The sequence below is a fragment of the Vombatus ursinus genome, unplaced genomic scaffold, assembly GCF_900497805.2.
Source record: "Vombatus ursinus unplaced genomic scaffold, bare-nosed wombat genome assembly UNPS02000582.1, whole genome shotgun sequence".
NCBI classification, from domain to species: Eukaryota; Metazoa; Chordata; class Mammalia; order Diprotodontia; family Vombatidae; genus Vombatus; species Vombatus ursinus.
Window position 1 is genome coordinate 3,488,580 of NW_020940360.1, and position 24,922 is coordinate 3,513,501.

General features: G+C 36.0%; 2 pseudogenes; one reads left to right on the forward strand and one right to left on the reverse strand.

Moving 5' to 3' along the window:
* The window catches only part of LOC114037330, an 87,973-nt pseudogene extending 69,192 nt beyond the window's left edge, over nt 1–18,781 (forward strand).
* Nucleotides 18,782–19,292: 511 nt separating this feature from the next.
* On the reverse strand, nt 19,293–20,026 carry LOC114037336 (annotated as a pseudogene).
* Nucleotides 20,027–24,922: the final 4,896 nt, after the last annotated feature.

Genomic DNA, 24,922 nt, shown 5'->3' on the forward strand with positions numbered 1-24,922 from the left:
AACTCTGTCGCTTTACTCATACTCAGATCTGGGTCACGGCCCTAGGTGGCAGTCACAGTTCAGGGAAGTGAACTAGCACACCAGAGCTTGTAGCCACAGAAGAGTGGGGACCCTCCTCTCCATCCTAGGGCAGAAAAAAGGGCTTGTAGTCACTCATAGACCACAGTACAGGCCAGGGGAGTAGTAAACACCTAGTAACACTTCTCCTTAGATCATACCACCTTGGAAGAACAGAAAACTTACAGGTCCCTAGAAGTATATCTTACAAGAGCTGCACAAAACCCATGAAGTTTGGGACAGTGTGCCTCCACCCTGGATGTAGAACCCTACTTTAAGAAAGCGCTAAAAGTCAAGTAATAGGCTGGGAAAATAAGCAAACAGCAGAAAAAAATTCTGACCATAAAAAGTTACTATAGTGGCAAGGAAGACCAAAACACCAACTCAGAAGAAGATAACAAAGTCAAAGCTCCTACATCCAAAGCCTCCAAGAAAAATATGAATAGGTCTCAGGTCATGGAAGAGCTCAAAAATGATGTCAAAATCAAATAAGATAGGTAGTGGGAAAATGGGGAAAAACAATGACAGTGATGCAAGAAAATCACGAAAAATGAGTCAACAGCTTGGTAAAAGAGACACAAAAAATACCAAAGAAAATACCACCTTAAAAAAACAAACAAACTAGGCCAAATGTTAAAAGAGATTAAAAAAAAATTAAGAGAAGAATTTCTTAAAAAGCAGAATTGGCCAAATGAAAAAAGAGGCATACCGAAGAAAACTGAAGAAGAAAAAACTCTTTAAAAAGTAAGTTTGCCCAAATGGAAAAAGAGATACAAAAGCTCACTGAAGAGAATATTCCTTAAAAATTAGAATTGAGTAAATGGAAGCTAATGATTATGAAAAATCAAGAAACAATGAAACAAAACCAAAGGAACAAAAAAATAGAAGACAATGAGAAATATCTAATTGGAAAAAATAACTGATCTGGAAAACAGATCCATGAGAGAGAATTTAAAAATTATTGTACTATCTCAAAGTCATGATCAAAAAAAGAGCCTAGACATCATCTTTCAAGAAATTATCAAGGAAAACTACCCTGATATTCTAGAACCAGAGGGTAAAATAGACATTGAAAGAATCCACTGATCACCTCCTGAAAGAGACCCAAAATGAAAACTGCCAGGAATATTATAGCCAAATTCCAGAGTTACCAGATCAAGGAGAAAATATTGCAAGCAGCCAGAAACAATTCAAGTATCATAGAAAAACAATCAGGATAACACAATATTTAGCAGCTTCTACATTAACGGATTGGAGGGTTTAGAAAATGATATTCTAGAAGGCAAAGGAGCTAGGATTACAACCAAAATTCATCTTTGGGGGAAAAATAGACATTCAATGAGAGGAAAAATGGACGTTCAGTGAGAGAGAGGACTTTCAAGCATTCTTAATGAAAAGACCAGAGCCGAATAGAAAATTTGACTTTCAAATACAAGACTCAAGAGAAGCATAACAGCATGAACAATAAAGGGAAATAATAAAGGACTAATAAGGTCAAACTGTTCACATTCCTACACGGGAAGATGATCCTTGTAACTCTTAAGAACTTTCTCATTATTAGGGCAGTTCGAATGAGTATTTATAGACAAAGGGCACAGGTGTGAGTTGAACATGAAGGGATGATATCTAAAAAATAAAATCAAGGAGTGAGAGTGGAATGTGTTAGAAGAAAGGGAAAGGGAATGATAGAATGGAGGAAATTATCTCACATAAAATAGGCAAGACAAAGTTTTTACAGTGGAGTGGAAAAGGAGAGAGAATCTTACTCTCATCAGTATTGGCTCAAAGAAGGAATAACATGCAAACTGAATTGGGTGTAGAAATCTATCTTATCCTACAAGAAAGTAGGAGGGGAAAGGGATAAGGGGGGGATTGAAGGGAGGTCAGATTTGGGGAGGGGGCAGTCAGAAGCAAAACACTTTTGAGGAGGGACAGAGTGAAAGGGGAGAGAGAACAAAGGATATAATAGAGGGAAATACAGTTAAAAATAATAACTGAAAAAAATTGAAGCAAGTTTCTCTGATAAAGGATCATTTCTCAAACATATAGAAAAATGAGTCAAATTTACAAAAATAACAGCCATTCCCCAATTGACAAATGAACAGAAGATATGAACAGTTTTCAGATGAAGTAATCAAAACTATCTATAGTCATATGAAAAAATGCTCAAACTCACTATTAATTGGAGAAAGACAAATTAAAACAATTATGAGGTATTACCTCATACCTAATAGACTGACTAATGGGACAGAAAAGAAAAATGACAAATGTTGGAGGGGATGCGGGAAAATTAGACATTAATGCACTATTGGTGGAGTTGTAAACTAATTCAACCATTGTGCAGAGCGATTTGGAACTTTGTCCAAAGGGCTATAAAATCATGCATAACCTTTGACCTAGAAAGATCACTGCTAGTTCTGTATCCAAAAAGAGATTAAAAGAAAAAGAAAAAGAAAAAAGGACTTATATGTATAAAAATATCTACAGTAGTTCTTTTCTGGTGGCAAAGAATTAGAAATTGAGAGGATGCCCATCAATTGGAGAATGACTGAACAAATTGTGGTTTATGATGGAATATTATTGTGCTATAAGAAATGGTGAGTGGGTTGCTCTCTGAAAAACCTGGACAGACTTACATGAGGTGATGCAAAGTGACATGTATGTGTATAAAGTATCGGCAATATTATAAGATCATCAGGTGTGAATGACTTAGCTATTTTCAGCAATACAATGATCCAAAATAACTCCGAAGGAATTATGATGAAAAATATGACCCATCCCCAGAAAAAGAACTGATAGTGTCTGAATACAGATTGTAGCATACTTTATTTGCTTTCTTTACTTTTCTTGAGTTTTTGTTTGTTTAGTTCTATATTTTCTTTCACAACATAATTGTTATGGAAATGATTACACATGTATAACCTAAAATAATAATAATAAGTAAATAACTGTGTTAGAACACAAAGAAATGCTTGAAAATTTAGGGCTTTGTGATATCTCAACTCCTTTTCATGGGACTATTTTTAGAGTTGAAGAATTAAAATTCACAAAATAGTAAATCACTTCACTGTTTAACTATTTGGAGACTGGGATGATTAAATAAATACTTTTGGTTCCATAATTAACATAATGGTGGATTTCATGAGTTTTATCTCATAAAAGAAAGATGTCACCAAGAACCAGGAATCTCTGATTGGACCTATTGAAGTGTTAAGAAACCAGCAAGAAGAGAAATGGAAGAACTAGCTGGAAGGAACTGATTTGTAAAGATAGCATGAGTCATTTAGGAAGACTACAGGAGAATCAGCTGCCAAGAAGGCTTCAGCTGGTGTACTGGAAGTTGCTAAGATTATCTGGACAAAGGCTAAAGCTTATTGCAAAAAAAAATTGAATTCCACTAAGTTGTGCTCTACAATTTGAATTCTGCTAAATTGCTAAATTATCATCTACAACTCTAGAAAAGCAAGACCTTTCAGAGGTCATGGTTGCTCTCTACTTCCATCAATGGTTTGATAGAAAAAAAAAAACAAGAGAAAGGATAGGTTTTAAAAGAGCTGTTTTAAGAAAGTTGAAGGGGAAAGTGGAGGTCCGAGTCATGCATCTAAGCATAGAAAAAGCTGGAAAATAGGAATTTCCCTCTTTCCCCTTCCCCAATCTTCTCTGCCATGCCCTTGGGTGTAAGGCACTCTCACTGTAGAGTGCCTTTTTTTGAAAGGGTGGATAAGCAAAGGAGTAGAATAGATAGTGACAATAGCTTGGACCCTAGGATCTTCATAGAAAGGAACCAAAAGGGAGTGTGGTGACCAGAACCAAGAGCATCAAATTTTCCAGCACTCTTTCAGGCCCTAACACAGATGGTGGGGAGGACAGTGATTGCTAACAAGAACTCTACAAAGAGTCAAAGACCAAATGTGCTAAACCCACAAAAAAGAGATTATTACATCAAGAGAGGCTATGATAATCTTCATGTTATCACCCCCATCTGTTAGCAACAGGAATTCTCTGATACCTCTCAGAAGCTCAGTAAAGCTATTGATATGTGGTAAACCATTGACTACATCCATATTCGGAATAAAGAGAAGAAGCATAAAGAGGAGATATCCATGCCATGAAAAGAGATCATGGTCCTAAAAATCTTGAAAGTGAACTATGATCAGATTGTGAAAGCACACTAAGACAACCCTCATGAAGGAGAGTACCAGATCTCTGGCCAGATTAGATTCAGATAATTTTTCTAGTCCTTCAATGAATCAATCAATCAATAAACATTTATGAAGCACCTACAATGAGTCAGGTACTGTACCATCCACTGCCTCCTTCTCTGCGTCCAGCTTCCTGGATCTACCTGAAGGCATATTCATCCAGATTTGAGAAGTACTGGAAGCCCCAGGACCCACAGGAAATTGTCATTGGGATGCTGCACCAACTTAATCTTCTCCCTCTTCCTTTTTTCAGGTTCAGATTTGGAGGACATCATTATACAACAAAAGTCAAATATTTATATAAAATTATAATTATAATAAATTTTGCTATTAAAAATAGAAATTTTAATCCAATTGGATGATACAATAACTTGTTGAGTGAAGAGCTATCTGGCCTGTCTGCATTACCCTGAGAACAAACCTGAGGAATTTTGAAATTTTCTCATTTAAAGGAACTACTTATCACTATAACAGCAGAATATATCATTGGCAAACATGTAAGAGTGGATCAAATGAGCTTATCACTACTTCACCAGATTGAGAGAAGAAAGCATATTTGTCAAACAGAAAAGTGATGAAGGATTAAAAGGGGATCAACTAGTCTGGAGCATATTGTTCCTGACTGTACCAAGAACATCAAAGTCTATAGTCCTAAATTGTAAATTGCCACCAGAATAAAGATTATCCTCATTCACAACTGGGTTTCTATAAATATGTACCTAGTTTCTCACACGGGTATTATGTGCATGGTTGAGAAAATGTGACCCAGTTTTATGAGTTAAGTTTAATATATTGGTTATTTCTGATGTTATACTAAATCACTTCAAAGTTGTGAATATTACTGATTTTGTCTTATCACTTAGAATATGCTTTATGTTTAAGAGATGATTGTGGCATCATTGGGATTTTGTATAAAAGAGAATCACAATGTGAGGGCTCTGAAGCTACCATGGTAAATGCTAGGGAGTGTATTCCCCCACAGCAGAATTATCCCCATGATTCTGAGAGAGTCTGAGTTTTATTCATGTTGTGATGGACCCTCTCTGTAAACCCACACCAGCTAGTGTGAGATCATGTTGATATGATTAACTCAACACATAGAAAAAGGAGATGATCATCCCTTGGTTTGTTACGGACTATATTATGAGGTACAATACAGTATGTGCCATGGAGTTTTCTGCCATCTTTTCAAGCTACAAATCTATATCTCCAATTCCCTTCACTGTTGAATTTCTAGAAACATTGAACTATACTCAAGAGTGTGTTAGAATCAGCTCAATCTGGCTAGTAAGAGCCAACTGTTAAATTTTCAATGTAAGCATTTATACCATGGAAATCAGTAAATGCTACAAATCAAAGCTTCATTTATTTTTTTCTTGATTGTCTAATCTTAAGAAAGTGATAGAGAAAATATTAATAATTCAGATTAAGCTAAGAAGTGTGTCATGTACATTTTGATAGCTAGTTATCAAACATTTACCAGCACATAGCTCTCTTATACTCCCTGTGCCTTTTTACTATTTTCATTTGCCCACTCCTCAACCTCAATCTGGCATCTATCCCAACCATTCAACCGAATCTATTCTCTACAAATGACCTCTCAATTGTCAAATTCAGTCTTCTCTTCTCAGTCCTATTAAGCCATCAATCATAATATAGGGCAGTTCAAAGCCTAAGAGGTTTATTGTTAGCCACTTTAAAAATAATAAAAGCAGGAATCTGAAACAGATTATTGAAGAACAATTATTATCAACTTCCTTTAGTTTTGTTCTGGCTTGAATATATATGCATGCCAAATCATAGAGGAATTCGGGCATTTCTTACCCCAAATCAGACAATTGTCTGGGAGAAAGGACTGTGAGTCAGATTCAGGAATAAGGAATTCAAACCTTTGTAACCTATTCAAACCTACTTTTCTAGACTTATTTCATAATATTCCTTTTGGTAAACTCTTTATTCTAGCTAAACAAGACTATTACCTATTCCTCAAATTTTTCATGCATTTTCCTACTTCTTTACATTTGCATATCTTCCCCTCATATATGGAACTATCTCTTCTTCTCTGCCTCTCTGTAATTCCCAGATTTCTTAAAGACTTAATTCAAATGTCACTTCCTCCATAAAACCTTCCCTACATGCCACCCCAGTTGTTATTGCTTCTTTCCCATCAAACCTATATCATTTTCCCTTTGTGTCTTCAGTACCTAACACAATGACTCTAGTAGATTTGTAATAAATCTGTGTTAGACTGAATTGGAAATAATCTTTTCCTTTTCAAATTTTTTAAAAGCACTTGTTGCAGTATCTACTAGGATATATATTTATAACCTACATAACTTGGACAAGTTATAAAACCTCTTTGGATATAGTTTTCTTTATCTATAAAAGTAGAGGATTGAATTGGATGGCATTTAAAGCTTTTTCCAGATCTACAATACTAGTATCTTCTGTAACTACTAGATTCTACTTTCTATAATCCTCATTGTAGAAAGGCCCTTCTGAATTTAAGGACCTTGGTAAATAGGGGAAAATCAAATTTACTTCACTCACTTTTGTCACACAGGATGAACCTAAGAATGTCAGTATCTGATACCAACCCAAGTAGAGTCAAGAATTCCCTTCATAAGCCATTTATATCATAGGATTCAAAGGAAGAAATTACTCTTTGAATCTATGGCTAGGGGAAAAGTTCATGATCAAACTGGAATAGCTTTATTTGCACAGTAAATGATAGATAAAAGATTTAGAGACCACAGTAAATGGAGCCTACCCCTCTCTACCCACAGCCTTTAAAAATCCTTGGACTCACACTAATAGATGAGATGCAACCACTGAAAGGGAAAAAGCCAGAATTTACTCCTCTCCTTACTTAAATTATGCCTCCACATTCATTTTGCTGGTATCTATCTTCTTTTTAGTGGTCAACTGATTTGTTTCCATTGTCCTTCATTCCTAATAGGAGTCACATGTTTACACGAAGTCTCTCCTAATAGATAATAAGCTCCTCAAGGGCAGGGATAGTTTCTTTTTCTTCCCTTTTTCATTTTTCTTTTTGTATTCCCAGAGCTTAACACAGATCCTGGCACACAGAAATCACTTAACAGATAATGGTTACTTGTAGACTGATTAATTTGTTGATTGATTTCTTGGTCTACATGACTTTTCGATGAATATCTTACCAATTTAGGCATCTGTGGCTTGTATAAACATTAAAAATGCTATATACTTTTCTATGTCATTAAAAATTATTTCAGAATGAGCCTAGAGTTATTTGATGAGATGCCAATAGATCTATTGATCTATTCTCCTTTCCAATCTCAAAAGATTAATCATGCACTTCCTTGCTTTATTTTTAGTATGAATCTTCTATTTATGACTTCTAAATTGTTCTTGAAATCTTTTAAATTTATCTTCACTCTATCCCACATCTTAGTGACAAGTCCCATACTTTTACTTCTCACTGTGCAAAGTTTTACTTTCTTTCATTAATTGATTCAAAAACTGTCTTCTTCCAGCTTTACAATATGCCTCCAATTCTACTGTTCTGGGATTTAGTGAACAGGTGTATGTTCACCCCATCCATCATTGCACAATTTTTTAAATTTAGATCATGTCTCCTCTCTGTAATTGTCTTGATGAATCAAACATGCTTTTCTGTTTGTCTAGAAAATTATATACTCCATTTAAATCATAGTAGTCTCAGGAAGAATACCCCCAAGATTTTGTTAATATTACCAGCACAAATGTTGCAAATCATTGAGCATTTATGTGTTTGCTAGGCAGGAAGGACCCAATGCATAAAAGATAAAGCAACTTTAGCTTCTGCAGTGGTGGTCTAGGACAGCGCTTCTTCAACTGGGTCATAATTCCACATGACGTTGTGAAAAATTTGGCAACAGCAAAAGGTTTTTTCATGTGCAATGGCCAAAAATTAATTCAAAATCAAACTTGTAAGGAATCTGAGATGTTTCTGGAAGCACTTGCCCATATTTCATCATGCAACTTCACTACAACCTTGGTTCTGAACACAAAGCTTGTATACTTTGCATTGTGCATGCCCTCAGGCCACACAATAGCAACCTACATTGTGGAAACTCAAAAAGGGGTGGCAAGTAGAAAAAAGTTTAAGAAGCCCTGGTCAAAGACATTTGTAATCCAAAAGAGGGATTTAAAAAAGGAAAACATGAACTGATGCTTACCCTGAGTTCCTAAAGCACCACCTCCCTTATCACCCGTTGTGCTACCAACAGAGAGGCTACGCTAGCCAACTCAACCACTCTATCCATGGGTTTGCAACAAAACCCAGCCTCTTTCCATTGCCATGGAAATCAACACTCCCACTGCAGTTTACAAAAGACTTAGTATCAAGTGCAGACAGATGCACTGCAAAAATCTCTACAGAAATTTACTGAAGCCTTGGTGGCCAGTGCAGAGACAGAGATCTGCACTGCAAAGCAAAAAAAAAAAAAAAAAATAGGTAGAACAGATGTGTCTGGGCCACATCCCTTCACCCTAAAAAGCCTTGAAGATCCAGAATTCAAAGGATAGAAATCACCTCCAGGTACAATTGGAATGCTCTTTACTGCCAGACCAGAGAACTAGGGAACAGGCATCCAGCTGTGGCCAGTTCTGTCCCTTCAATGGTCACTTGGGGCAGAGACCTAGGTTGGTGAATCATGTGAACTCTCCAGTGTAGTGGGAGCCTGAGGTGCTTTGAAATCCAGCCCCCATGGAAATAACTGACAAAGGGGAAAAAGTCAGAAACTGAAGAATATAGGGAAACATGTGGATAAAACACTGAAATTACTAAACATCTCAGAAGGAAGAAAACTCAAGGACCTTGGTCATAAGCAAATAAATCAACAGGTAAGATAGTAACAAAATAAAGAAATATGGTCTCCAGAGCTAGTTAATGAATTCAGGTATCTATGAATAATTACTTCAAAACAAGGGGAAATGATTCAATACCTGATGAGGCAGAGAACAATGTGGATTTTGAGGAGAGCATAAAATCAAACCTCACTGTAATTTAGTAATTTAAAAAGAGAAATGAAAATTATGAGAACAGAATTTATGGTCTAAACAACAATGAAAAATAATAATAATTGGCAAAATAGAAAAATTTGAATCTACAGTGACAGGTCTCACCAAAGGAATCAAAGAGAGACAAATTGAACATAAATACACAAAGTAAAGGAAAATATAGAAAAAGAAATGCCAAAAACACTGACATTAAAAGTGATCATGACCTCTATCCAAATAAAAAATTCTTATCTTGAAGGCAGGATATATAGAGACAGCTTAAGGATTATAGCTATCCCAGAAGATCATAACAAATAAAAAAAATCTGGATACTATAACACAACACACACATACATATACATATATATACATACATACACATATATGTGCATACATAATATATATATATACATATATACAAAAAAGCTGCCCAGAACTTTTGATCACAGAAAATAAAATAAAAATCAAAAGAATTCATAAATCTTTTCTAGAAAAATAAAAATGGCTGCAAACTCCAAGACACATAGTGGTTAAATTTTCAATTCACAAACAATTAATTCTGTAAGTGACCAGGAGAAAGACCTTCAAGTACAGAAGAAAGTGAATTTGCATAACACAGGACAATTCTGTACCCACCAAAAATACAGAAGGTAATGGAATATGTTCCAAAGAACAGTGGAGTTCAGGATGCAAGCCAGGCTGAGTTACCCTGAGAATAATGAGTTTGACAATAAACGGAAAAAAGATGGAAGTTCAATAATAAAAAAGTACTTCAAATACTCTAGGTAGCTCAGTGAGTGGTTAGAATGCTGGACCTGGAATCGGGAAGACATGAGTTTAAATCCAGCCTCAGACACTTGCTAACTTTGTAACCTTGGACAAATCAATTAACCTCTGTTTGCCTCAGTTTCCTCATCTGTAAAATGAGGAGAACAATAGCATCTATCGTTCAGGGTTGTTGTTGGGATCAAATGAGATAATAATTATTAAGCACTCAGCATGGCTCCTGGCACATAGTAAACATTATATAAATGTTAACCTAGGGTCATACAACCAAGATATATCATAGTCAAGATGTGAAAACTAAGTCTTCCTGGCTCTGAGTCCAACTCTCATTCTCCTTATTATCACTGAATATTTTAAAGCAATAATAAGAATAATTTTAAATGATAATAGGCTTACATTTGTGTAGATGCTTTAAGTTTTACAAAGTACTTAATTTTACAAAGTACTTCATGCATGTCCTCTAATGTAATCCCTACTCTAGCCCTCTGAGATAAGTAGGAGAAGGAATTTATTTTCACTTGACAAATGAAGAAAATTAGACTGAGAAGTTGACTTGTCTAAGTTATGCCATGTTAAGGAAAAGTTGAGCCAAAGTTCAAAGCCAGATCATCTAATTCCTGTCCCGTACCAAATCATACAATTTGAAGATAGGATTAGACCTCAGTGGTCATCTAACCCAACCTACACTCCAAAAGAATATTTATTTATATAAATAAATATAACATACCCAACAAGCGTCCTCCAGTCTCAGCTTGAAAACCTCCAAGGAGTGGTATAATTCCCAGTCACAAATGAGTAGCAATTTGTGAAGTATCAAATACCATATCTATTAACAATAATTTTAAAAAATTAAAATGGAATACTAATTAATAACATTATTAGTAATAATGTTTATTATTATATTACCCTTAAGTAATCTGCCAGTCTTCCAAAGTAAGCCCTACCTGCATAATGCCATTTTGGGCCATAGAGACAACCCATTCCAGAGTTATGAAGGAAACAGACTAGTACCATAAGGGACATGAATAAAAATAAGCATTGTTTTAGACTATGGACTTGAAGAAGACTAAAAATACACTGAAATCTGGAAAAAAAAAACAGATCCTGAATTACTCAGAGAACTGAGAGTCTTGTTTTAAATAATTTCCCTTTTGCTCATGGAATAGTCTTGCGTTCTCCCCCCCCCCCCCCCAATATAATATAGTTATAATAGAATGCAACTTGTTTATGGTGAAAAGCAGGCCAGAGATTCTGTACAGCACCATCACTGCAGGGAAAAATTATTATGAAAGACTGCTTAGGTTGGAGTTTCATTGAAGGTAAGATCCTGCCTGTCTACATTTTATTTAGACTGGAATTTCAGTAATGGAATCTATAAGATTTCAGACAGTATTTCCTATGTTTCTGTCTTCATTTATGAAGTTTTTCTGATGCTTGACCAAAGTGCTACCATACATGGAAGTCCACTTCCATCTGCTACACAAGGGAAATCCTGAGGGATATTCTTTTATCCTGACTTTGCTCCTTTTTCCTTCCTTTCTTTGAATAGACCATAGAGCTCACTCTGATACTATGAGATAAGAAAAAAATTGATGTGGTGACTGTTGAAGTATAACCGACTCTCACTTTACAAGGAGCAGTGAAATCTTTCAGAGCTACTATGGGAGCCACTAGGGTATTAAATCAAAGTTGGTCTCTCTGTATTCTCTGACACTGAAGTAACACCTTTTGTGAAGAGGTGAAGGGAAGGAAGTTCTGATGCATATGGGAGGAGTGCACTTAGAGAAAGATTCAGTAAATCAATATTAAACATTTTCTATTTGTCAGGCATTCTGCAAAGCATTGAGATTCAGTGTGATAGAGTGAATAGAAGATTGGCCTTTGCTTCTGGAGGACCTGGGTTCAAATCCTGCTTCTGACAAATAATCACTAGCATGCCATTTAACCTCTCAGTGCCTCAGGCAACTCACTAAATTTCTAAGTTATAAAAGATGTGCTCATCTGCAAATGCCTTGCCACTTAAATTACAGGTCTAGATCAAAATATATGTAAGACACTAAGTGTGGTATAGAGCTGAGCCCTGGATTCAGTGTGGAGAGAGCCATAGATACAAATATTGTCTCTCAACTTGATGGCTATGCAACCTTGGGCAAGTAATTACTTCTTTCTTCAGTTTCTTCATCAGTAAACTAGGGATCATGAATTAATAGATTGAGTTGTTCTGAAGAGGGATGAAATGCATAATGTGTTACTACTACTACTACTACTACTACTACTACTACTGCTACTACTGCTACTACTACTACTATATCAGACAAAGAATCAAAACTTACCAAATTTTACTTATGTCCCTAATCATGGCAGTCCTTTTGATCCATCATTTCAATTCAATTCAATTCAACAAGAAGTATCATTACCATTTGACAGATGAGGAAATTGACATTCAAAAAAAGTGACTTATCCATGGTTATATGGCTAGCAATAGAATCAGGATTCAAACCTGGATCATCAAATTCCATGTACAAGGATTCTTCTATTAGAAAAAATAATGTCTTAAGAATATCTCCATACGCAATTGTCAACATTACACAATGATGCTCTATTCTGTGTATTTTCTCTCTTTCAAAGAGGCATTTCAACACTTGTACTACATAATACATCCAAAGAAGTCCAAACGTAATAGTTTTTTTAAAACTTCTTTTGCAGTCACTGTATAATAATCAAATTTCCAATATATTTCTTCTTATCTTACTTAGAATATTTGTTTTATACACTCTATGATGACTAAGACCAAATAAGTCAGTAAATGTTGCAAAAGATAAATCAATTCTATACTGCCTTTGGAATGTGTCTGTATCCAGATAAAATTTTAGCAGCTTTAATTTAAGTTAACAAAAACCAGGGACTTGTGACTGCATTCTCCCATAGTGCCTTTGCCTTTGACTTCCCTATGAAAATGGTCACTTGCCATGAACTCCTATTTATAGCTTTTTCCAATGGATTTGATCTTTGTATTTGTACAGTGGCTCCCTCAGATGTAGCCATGAGTTGATATTGTAACCAACAAACAAGTGTTGTTAACCAGAAAAAAAAATGTGTCTTATAGGTATCTCAATCTCTATCATCATATCTAAAATATAACTTATTATCTTAATCTCAAAATTTTCCCCTCCTTCATTCCTTCTCCACTTCTGTCCATGGCACCACCATTCTTCCTGTCTCCAGCTTTCTAACTTAGGAGTCATCCTTGCCCCTTTGTTCTTTTTCACCATCTCATACCTAATTAGTCACTAAAGTTAATTCATTCCAACTCCACAGCATATCTCTATTTTGTTCCTTTCTCTCTACTCACACCATAACTAATATAGCCTATACTCTCATCTTCTCTCCTCTGGACTGCTGTAATAGCCTTTTTGTTGGTCCCTTTTTCTCTATCATCTCCCTCATCTGTTCTATTCTACATAAATGTCATAGAGAGATCCTTAAAGCATGATTCTGAGGCTGAAAAAATGATCAACTGCTCAAAAAATTCCAGCGGTTTTTCTCTTGCTTCTAGGATAAAATACAAACTTGGCATTTGAGATGTTTAACAATCTCCAGTTTATCTTTTCAGGCTTATTATACATCATTCCTCCTCACAGACTCCAAAAATTCAACCAGCTTGGTTCATTTACTGTTCCCAAGCCCAATATACAATACTCCATCTCTTAAATTCCGCCTTTGAACAGGCTATGCCCCATGTCTGCCCCTTGGAAATCAGCCTCCTTTCAAGGCTCAGCTCACATTACCTTCTTTAAGAGGCCTTCTTTCTTGTTTCCCAGTCATCAGTGCCTCTTCCCATGATTATATTTGTATATTTGTTATGGATATAACTTGATGAATTTACCTGTAAATTTTCAATGGCATGGTGGAGTGGAAAGAACATTGGACTGGAATTACATTGGAAGCTGGAAGATCAACATTTATTGAACCTCTGCTATGCACAAGATATTGTTCTCAGTGTCAACAGGTAAACAACATGAAGTACTTAGAGTAACTATTATTTGTCAGAGACTTTGCTAAGCCCCAGAATGCTAACGAGTTAGAGTTTGATTTCTAACTCTATTATTTGCTACTTGTCTTGACCTTTGGCAAGAGTCTCCCTGGACTTCACTTCCTCATCTGAAAAATAAAGGTGTTGAGGACTGCTGGTGCAATAGCAAAGATATTTTCCTTCTGACTACCCCCTCTCCCAATCTGCCCTCCCTTTTATCACTTTCCACTCCCTTCTCTTATCCCCTTCCCCTCCTACTTGCCTGTAGGGCAAGAAAGATTTCTATATCCAATTGAGTGTGTATATTATTCCTTCTTTGAACCAATTCTGATGAGAGTAAGGTTCACTCACTCTCCCTTACCTCCTCCGTCTTCCCTTCCTCTGTAACTGAACTCATTAGTTCAGTTTCAATGTTAGGGAAAAAGGAAGTATTTAAAAGCCACTGAGCAGTTCACCAAAGGATAGCTTTTCTTCCTCATACCACATATTAAAAGTAAGTAGCAGGGAGGGGAGGAAGCTGGGTCTGGGAAACCATGGCCAATCAGGTAACAGAGGCACCTTTTCCCCCTTTAGGGAAAACTAATATCCTATCAAAGGAGGAAAGAAGAGATACCTGTGTTAACCCAATGTTAAGAGTTGGGGGGAATGATGGTATACGTAACTGTAATATTAGTCTAATCACTAAGGAAATAGATGGCTTCTAAACTTCCTTCTAGCTCTAAATTTATAATCTTTTAAATATGACAGAAACATCCCTTTAAGGAGCCTATAGAAGTAGGGGGGATAAATGGGCATATAAGTAAATATGATTCAAGGAGGAATGTGATAAATATTATAAGACTTAGATGACATATGTAAATGCATTTTATATGATAAAGATGATAAATTTTCCATGAGAGCTACAAAGTGTGATTAGATTTCAGGGGGAATACATGTATTTTTGTGGATCAGAGAATATGTTGTGGATATGAAATTTGTCCAAATGACAGAAGACACAGTACACTTCTAAACATCTACCTCATCTTTATCCTCATCTTCACCTTCATTAATAAATATTTATTAAGTTCCTGAAATGTGCCAAGCACTGTTGTTAAGCACTGGGGACACAAAGAGAGGCAAAAGACAGTCTCTGCTCTCAGAGAGCTCACAATCTACCTTTTGTGTGGTTTTAAACAGGAATATTTTATATTTAGTTTGAAAATCAGTTGGTAGGAGAGTAGGACAAAGGTTATCTCATGATTCTAGGTGCAAGTTCCTTAACTGATAAGCAATGAGTCAACTGTTATATCTCTGTAGCAATGATTAACTGTAAATGTTCATTAGCAGCATCAGATGGGAACTCATCTACTTCTGCAAGTTTCTCTATAATGATAAACATCTCTTTATCATTGAGGTAATCTTGTCCCACCACCACATCATGAAGTTGGTTTATAAATTGAATTGCTACATGCCCCTAATCAACTGAATCCTTGAATATGGATTCCTATGTTTCTTTTTTTTTCCTATATTATTTATTTAGTATTTTATTTTTCCTAGTTACATATAAAAACAATTTTAACATTTGTTTTTAAAACTCTGAGTTCAAATTCTCTCCCTTGCTCCCTCCCCACCCAATCCCCAATTGAAAAGGCAAGTAATTCAATATAGGTTATATATGTGTAGTCATGCCAAACATATCCTTAATAATCATGTTGTGAAAGAAAAAAAAAGTAGACCAAAAAAACTCAAGAAAAGAAAAGAAAGTAAAAAAAAGTATGCTTCAATCTGTATTTAGATACCATCAGTTCTTCATCTGGGGAAGGGTAGCATTTTTCATTATAAGTCCTTCAGAAGTGTCTTGGATCATCACATTGCTGAGAATAGCTGAGTCGTTCACAGCTGATCATCTAACAATATTGCTGTTACTTTGTACACAATACATTTCACTTTGTATCAGCCCATGCAAGTCTTTCCAAGTTTTTCTGAGAGCAATCTGCTTGTCATTTCTTATAGCACAATAGTATTCCATCATAATCAGATACCACAACTTGTTCAGCCATTCCCCAATTGATAAGCATCCCCTCAATTTCTAATTCTTTAGCCCCAGAAAAAGAGTGGCTATAAATATTTTTGTACATATATATATATTTTTGTCTCTTTTGGGATACAGACCTAGTATTGACATTGCTAGGTCAAAGGACATGCCTGGTTATATAGCCTTTTGGGCACAGTTCTGAATTGCTCTACAGAATGATTGAATGAGTTCACAACTCTACCAATAGTGTATTAATATCTCATTTTTCCCACATCCGCTCCACATTTGTCATTTACATTTTCTGTCCTATTGGCCAACCTATTAGGCATGAGATAGTACCTCAGAATTGTTTTAATTTGCAATTCTTCAGTCAATAGTGAGTTAGAATATTTTAATATGGCTATAGATAGCTTTGATTACTTCATTTGAAAACTGATTACATCTTTTGATCATTTATCAGTTGGGGAATGGCTCTTATTTTTATAAATTTAACTCAGTTCTCTAGCTGTTTAAGAAATGAGGCCTTTAACAGAGAACCTTGCTTCAATTGTTTTTTTTTTCATAATTATTATTGCTAACTGTATTTCCCTCTATCCTATTCCCTTCACCTCCATTTGTTCTATTCTCTCCCTCTTTTTGCCCTGTCCCTCCTCAAAGATGTTTTCCTTCTGACTACCCCCTCTCCCAATCTGCCCTCCCTTTTATCATTTTCCACTCCCTTCTCTTATCCCCTTCCCCTCCTACTTGCCTGTAGGGCAAGAAAGATTTCTATATCCAATTGAGTGTGTATATTATTCTTTCTTTGAACCAATTCTGATGAGAGTAAGGTTCACTCACTCTCCCTCACCTCCTCCGTCTTCCCTTCCACTATAAAAGCTTTTTCTTGCTTCTTTTATGTGAGATTATTTACCCCATTCTACCTCTCCCTTTCTCTTTCTAATAATACATTCTTCTCTTACCCCTTCATTATATGTTTTAAATTGTCATCCCTTCATATTGAACTCACATTTGTATATTCTGTCTATATATACTCCTTCAAACTAACCAAATAATGAGAATGGTCTTCTGAGTTACAAAATCTTCTCATGTAGGAATATAAACAGTTTAACCTTATCAAGTCCCTTTTGATTTCCCTTTCCTGTTTATGCTTCTTCTGTATTTGAAAGTCCAATTGTCTGTTCAGCTCTGGTCTTTTCATCAGAAATGCTTGAAAGTGTTCCACCTCATTGAATGTCCATTTCTCCCCCTGAAGGATTATGCTCAGTTTTGCTGGGTATATGATTCTTGGTTGTAATTCTAGCTCCTTTGCCCTCTAGAATATCATATTCCAAGCCCTCAGATCCTTTAAAGTAGAAGCTGCTAAATCTTGTGTTATCCTGACTGTGGCTCTATCACATGTGAATGGTTTCTTTCTTGCTGTGTGCAATATTTTCTTCTTGACATGGAAACCCTGGAATTTTGCTATAATATTCCTAGAAGTTTTCATTTCAGGATCTCCTTCAGGAGATGATCAATGGATTATTTTAACTTGTATTTTACCTTCTGGTTCTAGAATCTCAGGGCAGTTTTCCTTGATAATTTCTGGAAAGATGATGTCTAGGCTCTATTTTTTTTATCATGGCTTTCAGGTAGTCCAATAATTTTTAAATTCTCTCTCCTGGATCTATTTTCCAGGTCAGTTGTTTTTCCAATGAGATATTTCACATTTCTTCTATTTTTTTCCTTCTTTTGGTTTTGTTTTACTGTTCTTTGATTGCTCATAAAGTCATCACCTTGCATTTGCTCCATTCTAATTTTTAAGGAATTATTTTCTTCAGTGAGCTTTTGGATTTCTTTTTCCATTTGGGAAATTCTGCTTTTTAAGACATTCTTCACCTCATTGGCTTTCTGGACCTCTTTTGCCATTTGGCTTAGTCTGTTTTTTAAGATGTTATTTTCTTCAGGATTGTGTGTGTGTGTGTGTGTGTGTGTCTCCTTTAATTTTCTTCCATCACTCTCATTTCTCTTCCCAATTTTTTTCTACCTCTCTTACCTTGCTTTTCAAAATCCTTTTTGAGTTCTTCCATGGCCTGAGACCAATTCATATTTTTTGGAGGTTTTGGATATAGGAGCTTTGACTTTGTTGTCCTATTGTGAGTGTGTGTTATGATCTTTCTTGTCACCACAATAACTTTCTATAGTCAGAATTTTTTTAATGTTGTTTGCTCATTTTCCCAGTCTATTACTTGACTGTTAAGTCTTTGTTAAATTAGGGCTCTGCTTCCAGGATGGAGGGTGCACTGTCCCAACCTTCAGGGGTTTTGTGCAGCTATTTTCAGAGCTACTTCTAGGGCCTTGTAATTTTCAGTTCTTACAGGATGGTATGATTTAAGGAGAGGTGTTTACTTCTCTCCTGGCCTATGCTCTGGTCTGTGAGCCACCACAAACACTCTTTTCTGCCCTACAACTGTGAAGAGGGTCCCTCCTCCACTCTGCATGCTCTGCTGTGCTCCTCCTTGTCCTGGGACTGTCCCTCGGGACTGGGACCTGCATCCAAGTATGGGCAAAGCAACAGAACACTGCTTCAAAGCTTGCAAAAAGATGACTATAATCTCTTTCTGACCAGTTGTTTGACTGCCCTACCATCTGTGGGCTGAGAGCCCCCGAAGTAGCGACTGTTGCAGATGATGATTCAGTCACTCTCAAGGCCTACGCTTAGTTTACTGTGGCTGGGGCTGTCCTGGAGAGGCCTGTGCTGGACTGTGCTCTACTATCACCCAGATGTAACAGACTTTTCCTGCTGACTTTCTAAGTTTTCTTTGGCATCTGCGGGCTGAGAAGTCTGGAAACCACCACTACTGTGAGTGATTCAGTAGCCCTGAGACCTGCTCTGGCTTTGCTGGGGCCGGGTCTGCACAGGCATAACCTGTGCTGGATTGTACTCTTCTCTAACCCTGGTGCAACAGACTTTTCCTGCCAAGCTTCCAAGTTGTCTTAGGCTGGAAATTTGTTTCACTCCATCTTTTTTTTTTTTTTTGTGGGTTCTGCTGCTATAGAATTTGTTGAGAGTCATTTTTCAAAGGTATTTGGAAGAGTTCAGGGGAGAGCTCAGGCAACTCCCGGTCTTACTCCACCATCTTGTCTCTGCCTCCTAGATTCCTGTTTTTCAAACAAGCCTCTGGTCTGTGGAGAATATACATTAATTATTTCTGTAGGGACCACCTGTCAATTGAGTGGCCCTTTGAAGAAATGTAATGGCTTTTCCTATGTCTCCTTCTGATACATGCAGAAGGAAAGATACTCCCTTATTACTGATATTTACTTTTTCCTCCTCAGAAATGTCTAATAAACCATGGCATTGAATTTTATCTGACAAAGGCTTGAAGAAGAATTTGGAATATTGGGAGGTTAAGGGTTCAATTATCTAACACAAATACAGAAGAGGCAAAATCAAGTCTCTTTAGATTCCTCTATGGTATAACTTAAAGTTGATTGGGTTACTGAGGTCATAGATTGACTTCATATTTAACAGGGGGTTATAGCTTCCCATTTGAATTACTATCTGATGCAGTTGAGCAAAGCTTTACTTTCTCCTCAATAATTTGTGTTCCACATTCATCTGATGCATTTAATTCAAGAGGTCTTTGTTAGAAAAGTTCAGGTTCATTTGCCTCTCTTGCAGTAGCCAGAATTATGGAGGGTTTTCTGATTCCAAGTGGACCACAGAAAAATGATTGGGGAGATCATTTCCTTCTAAGGACTTTTTTTCAGCACTGTAACTCTTTATTTTTTAAAAGCAACTTCATCTTCACCTTTTGAACAGTATTTTACCAGTGAAATAGGCTTGGTTCTATTATTTTCACTGCTGTCACCTGCACAGGCTGTAGTGCCTTGATTCTTGGTGGTAGCTTTGTACTGGAGAAATGCCTGCATGGAACCTTTACTCTGTCCAGGAGAAAGATGAAAAACAAGAACTTCAGCTTCCAGTATCACCATTAAAGAGCTCAGTCTCAAAATATCTAATGCTGAAATTCTCAGTTCTCACAGACTGAGAATATCTCAGATTGAAGAGTACTAGAGTCTCTCCAGGGCAGTTAAGTGATACAATGGGTAGACTATCTGGCCTGAAGTCAAGGAAGACCTGAGTTTAATTCAGCCTCAGATATTTACTAGCTGTGTGACTCTGGGCAAGTCACTTAATCCCTTTTGCCTCAGTTTCCTCATCTGTAAAATGACCTGGAGAAGGAAATGGCAAACCACTCCAATATCTTTGCCAAGAAAACCCCAAAGGAGGTAACAAAAAGTTGGACACAACTGAAATGACTGAACTACAACAGAGTCTCTCTGGATTTAAAATAATCAGAAAATGCCCTTCTGCTCTTCTCATCACACTCAACTGCTGAACTCCTCATCCCAAGGCTACTGTCTCTCCCAAGTTTGCATGAAGATAGATAGATAGATAGATGGATAGATAGATAGATAGATAGATAGATAGATAGATAGATGGATGGATGGATGGATGGATGGATGGATGGATGGATGGATAGATAGACAGACAGACAGACAGACAGACAGACAGACAGACAGACAGACAGACAGACAGACAGACAGACAGACAGATAGATAGATAGATAGATAGATAGATAGATAGATAGATAGATAGATAGATATAAATAGAGATAAATGATTAGCAGGTGAAGAGAACTGCCCACGGTCACACAATTAGTGACCAATGGAAGAATCATATTTCCATCTTTTTACTCCAAATCCAATTCTCTTTTCTATGGAAATGTACAAATGCAGAATCTTTCATTCTTCTCCTATTTCTCTTTCAGTTAAATTCTCTAAGGAAGAAATTATACCTCTTTAAACCAAGAGCAGGTTTCCATTAGTAAGACCTTTCATTCCCAAAATATAAATGTCTATATAGATTTAAGGATTTATTATCTCAGGATTCCTGAGTAAATTAGTTATTTTTCTAGTGGAATAGGTGAGGGAATTAATAATTTGAGCTCATGTTTTTGATTTGCATATTTAATTAAAGTAAGGTATCTTGCTACATTGAAAATACTTTAAATTAGCAATTATCTTAATGCAGCTTCCTCACCATAATTTGTTATTGTTGATAATAATGAGGAATTCATTAAAAATTCTCAAGTAATTTGTAGGTATATAGTAGTTTTTTTTTCTGCCTGTCTTCTGTTAGATTCCCAAGATCAAGTAAATTATAATAGCTTTCTATGTTGAAGGACTTTCTAATATAGTAATTTAAACTATTTGAAATCATTAGCGTGTTTAATGCCTTGTGAGGTGAAATGGGGACAACAATTTACATCGAAAGAACCTCAGCTTAGTCACTTAATTAAAAATGTTCATTTTTGTATAAAATTTCCTGAGATATGTACTTTTTAGTACCTTTGAAAAATTCTTCTCTTTTGAAAGCACAATAGAGAAAAGGAAACATGTTTACCAAAGACATATTTTAAAATATTAAGTAAAAATTAAATAAAAATATTAAAATGTCATAGCTAAATGTTAATTGAAGTATATCATTTGATAAATATGGAATAAGTGGCTTCCATATATAGTGTGGTGTTGGACTCTGCCTTAAAGGGACCTATAATCTAATTGACATGTTAATATGGCACACACATGTAGGAAGACACAAGAAGATAGCATTGTGATCCAGAATTCTCAATAGGGAGTCAAAAAACATGGTTCAAGTTGTAGTTCTGATACTGCCTAACTCTGACTTTGGGAAAAAATATTTAAACTAACTATCTGATACTCAGTTTCTGAATTTATAACATGATGTGGTTGGACTTGCTGACATCTAAGCTTCCTTCTGGTTCTAAGTCTGTGCTCCTATGTTCTCTTAATGTAGTATCTATGTGAAATTGTAAAGAGAATCAGAAGAGAAAAGAACATCATTGGATGTGCTTAGTGCAAGAGGGCTTGGTAGAAGGGAAGAGTCTTGAGCTAAGCCTCAGACATAAGCATAGATTTTGAAATGGTAGAAAGGAAGAATTTTAGGTGTGTGAAGTAATAGGAATGAAGACACCAAGACAAGGATGAGCAGGCAACGTATGTGTATGATAGTGTGGGATGCACAGGAAGCATTCAAGGATGAAGGTGATGGAGAAAAGGATATCAATCTATCCAGACCAAAGGGTTCATGGTGATGAAGAAGGTTGATAAGTAAGTTGAGGTCAGTTTTCTTCTTTTCTTCTTCAGACTAAACATCCCCAGTTCTTTCAACCAAACCTCATATCCTGTGACCACATGGCCCTTTACTACCCAGGCTGACCTCTTCTGGAGGCTCTCTAGCTTAAGTAATGGAAGCAACTGGCCCAAAGTTCTACAGCTTGTAAGTCACAAACCCAGGATTTGAACTCAAGTCTTCTGACACCAAATCTAGTGTTTATACCCCCCCCCCCAACTAAGCTGTGTTGGTCTTTATCTTGACTATCCACTTTATCTCACTTTTCACCAATATAAATTATTAGCTTCAAATGTGATAATCTACCTAGTCAATCTCCTGGTATAAATACTTTGTTTTGCCCTTTATGTTTCCAACTGCTTTGTTTCTCTCACCTGAAATTCTTCTTCCTCTCTACTAATTGTAAATCTGGACTTTCTTCAAGATCTACAAGGTTCATCTCCTCTTTGAACCCTCCTCTGAAAAATTCCACCATTGATGCTTTTTTTTTCTTTTGAAAGAAATAAAAAATTGAAGATAATGTCATTAATTTTATTTTACTGATATCCATCCATCAGTCAAATATTTATTGAGCACTTACTATGTTGCACACACCATGCTAAGCTCTGGGGATATAAAAAAAAAGAAAGAAAGAAAGCAGTCCCTGATTCAAGGGATTCATATTCAAATGGGGGAGACAACATGCAAAATAAATTGTATATACAAGATATTTACATCGTAAATGGAAAGCACTTTTACAGTTGAGGTGCTAGCTGGAGTAGGGAGAAAGGGGGACTAGGAAAAGCTCCTTATAGGATTCTTGATGAAAGCCAGGAGGCAGAAGTGATGAGGAAGAGCATTCCAGGATGGAAGACAGACATGGAGTCAGGAAAGGAGTATAATGTGTAAGTAATAGCATTGTTTCATAGATTTTATATAGGAGAGTAGAGAATAAGAAAACTGGAAAGGTAAGAAGGGTCTAGGTAGTAAAGGGCTTTGAAACTTAGACCATTTTATAATTGATTCTGGAAGTAATAGAGTGCCACTGAAGTTTTTGATGACTTGTTTTTACATCACAGTAATTTCCTAATGAATACTACCCCTATGTTTCTTCAAGGAAAAACAATTAGAAAAAAGATTACCCCAGTCACTCTTCTGATGGTATATATAACAAAAAACATTCCATGCTCATAGTGCCACACCTATTCAGTGAAATCACAGTCATATTTCTTCATCTTTTCCCCTCTAGGGCCAAGACCGAAACTTACAATTATAAAATTTGCTCTTTGATTTCTTGTTCTTTTGTTTTCATTATTGTAATCATTATATGACTTGCTTTCTAGTTTTTTTTCAACTTATATCTATATCCATTTTCACAAGTTTCCTCCCATTTTTTTTCTTTTCTGAATTTTCATATTTTAGCCATCATCCTGGTAAGCAATACTTATAAAGACAAAGTAGGACAACTGTTCCTGCAAGTGCTACAGTGAAGATTTAAAAAAGTACTTGGCACCATCAAATCTTCCAACAACAGAAAATGACATTAATCATATAAGTGGAAATGACATTAAAGAAAAATCATTACCATCGACTTTGCAACTGCATCCTAAAAATAATGGGACCTTCTTATATGACTTGTAGATGAAACTTTCCTTGTGCATTGTGTCCCCCATTAGAATGTGAGCTCCTTGAAATCGAAGACTGTCTTACTTTTCTGTTTATATCACCAAGGCTTGGCACAGTGTTTTGTACAAGGTAAGCACTAAACAAATGATTCATTCAGTCATATGATGGATGTCAGTGATATCAGATTTATATGATGGATATCAGATCCAGTAATCAATGGGCACTCATTTCATTTCCAGTTCTTTGCTACCATGAAATGTTTTGCTATGAATATCTGGGTAAATATGGAACCTTTTTCTCTGTCTTCAGGTTCCTGGAGGTAATACGGACAGTAGTGGGATGAAGTACTCAATGTAGCCAAAGGGTAGGAACACTATAATTATTATTCTTATATCATTCCAGATTGACTTCTAGGATAATAACAGCTCCACTGACAGTGTATTGCTATGTTTATTGCAGATATTTAAAGTGATATTTCATATAGATTAATCTAGTAGTGCTATATAGAATACGTAGAAGTATTATCTTAGGTCTCCTAAGGCCTTGAATAGTTTCAAGGAAGTATACAAGCTTGAATATTTATTCCTGCTTCTCAGATATAGGAACCAAGGAATAAGTAGAATAATAGCATAAAGAGCCCACATGGAAAGCCTAGAACCAAGAATACATCTATTCCAGTGCTCTACTCAATCATGTTCTCTTGAAAATGCTGAAATATTGGAAAGCACATTAATTTTAAGCAAGTCAAAATGGAATCCGTGTCAAAATTTCATTTCATGGCTAGAATAAGAACCAATAGAAATGCCAGAGCTCCCTAAGATGCCAGTAAAAATATGAGACTTAAACAGTTTTTATAATAGCTGCCAAAATGCCCTGTGATGCTTTAAATCTTTCTCTAAGAATATCCGCAAGTCTTAATTAGCCAGACTCCATGGGATGTCACTAACCACACTGATTTTTTTATGCCACATGAATATTGAGGAAAGAAAAAGTCTTTTGATACA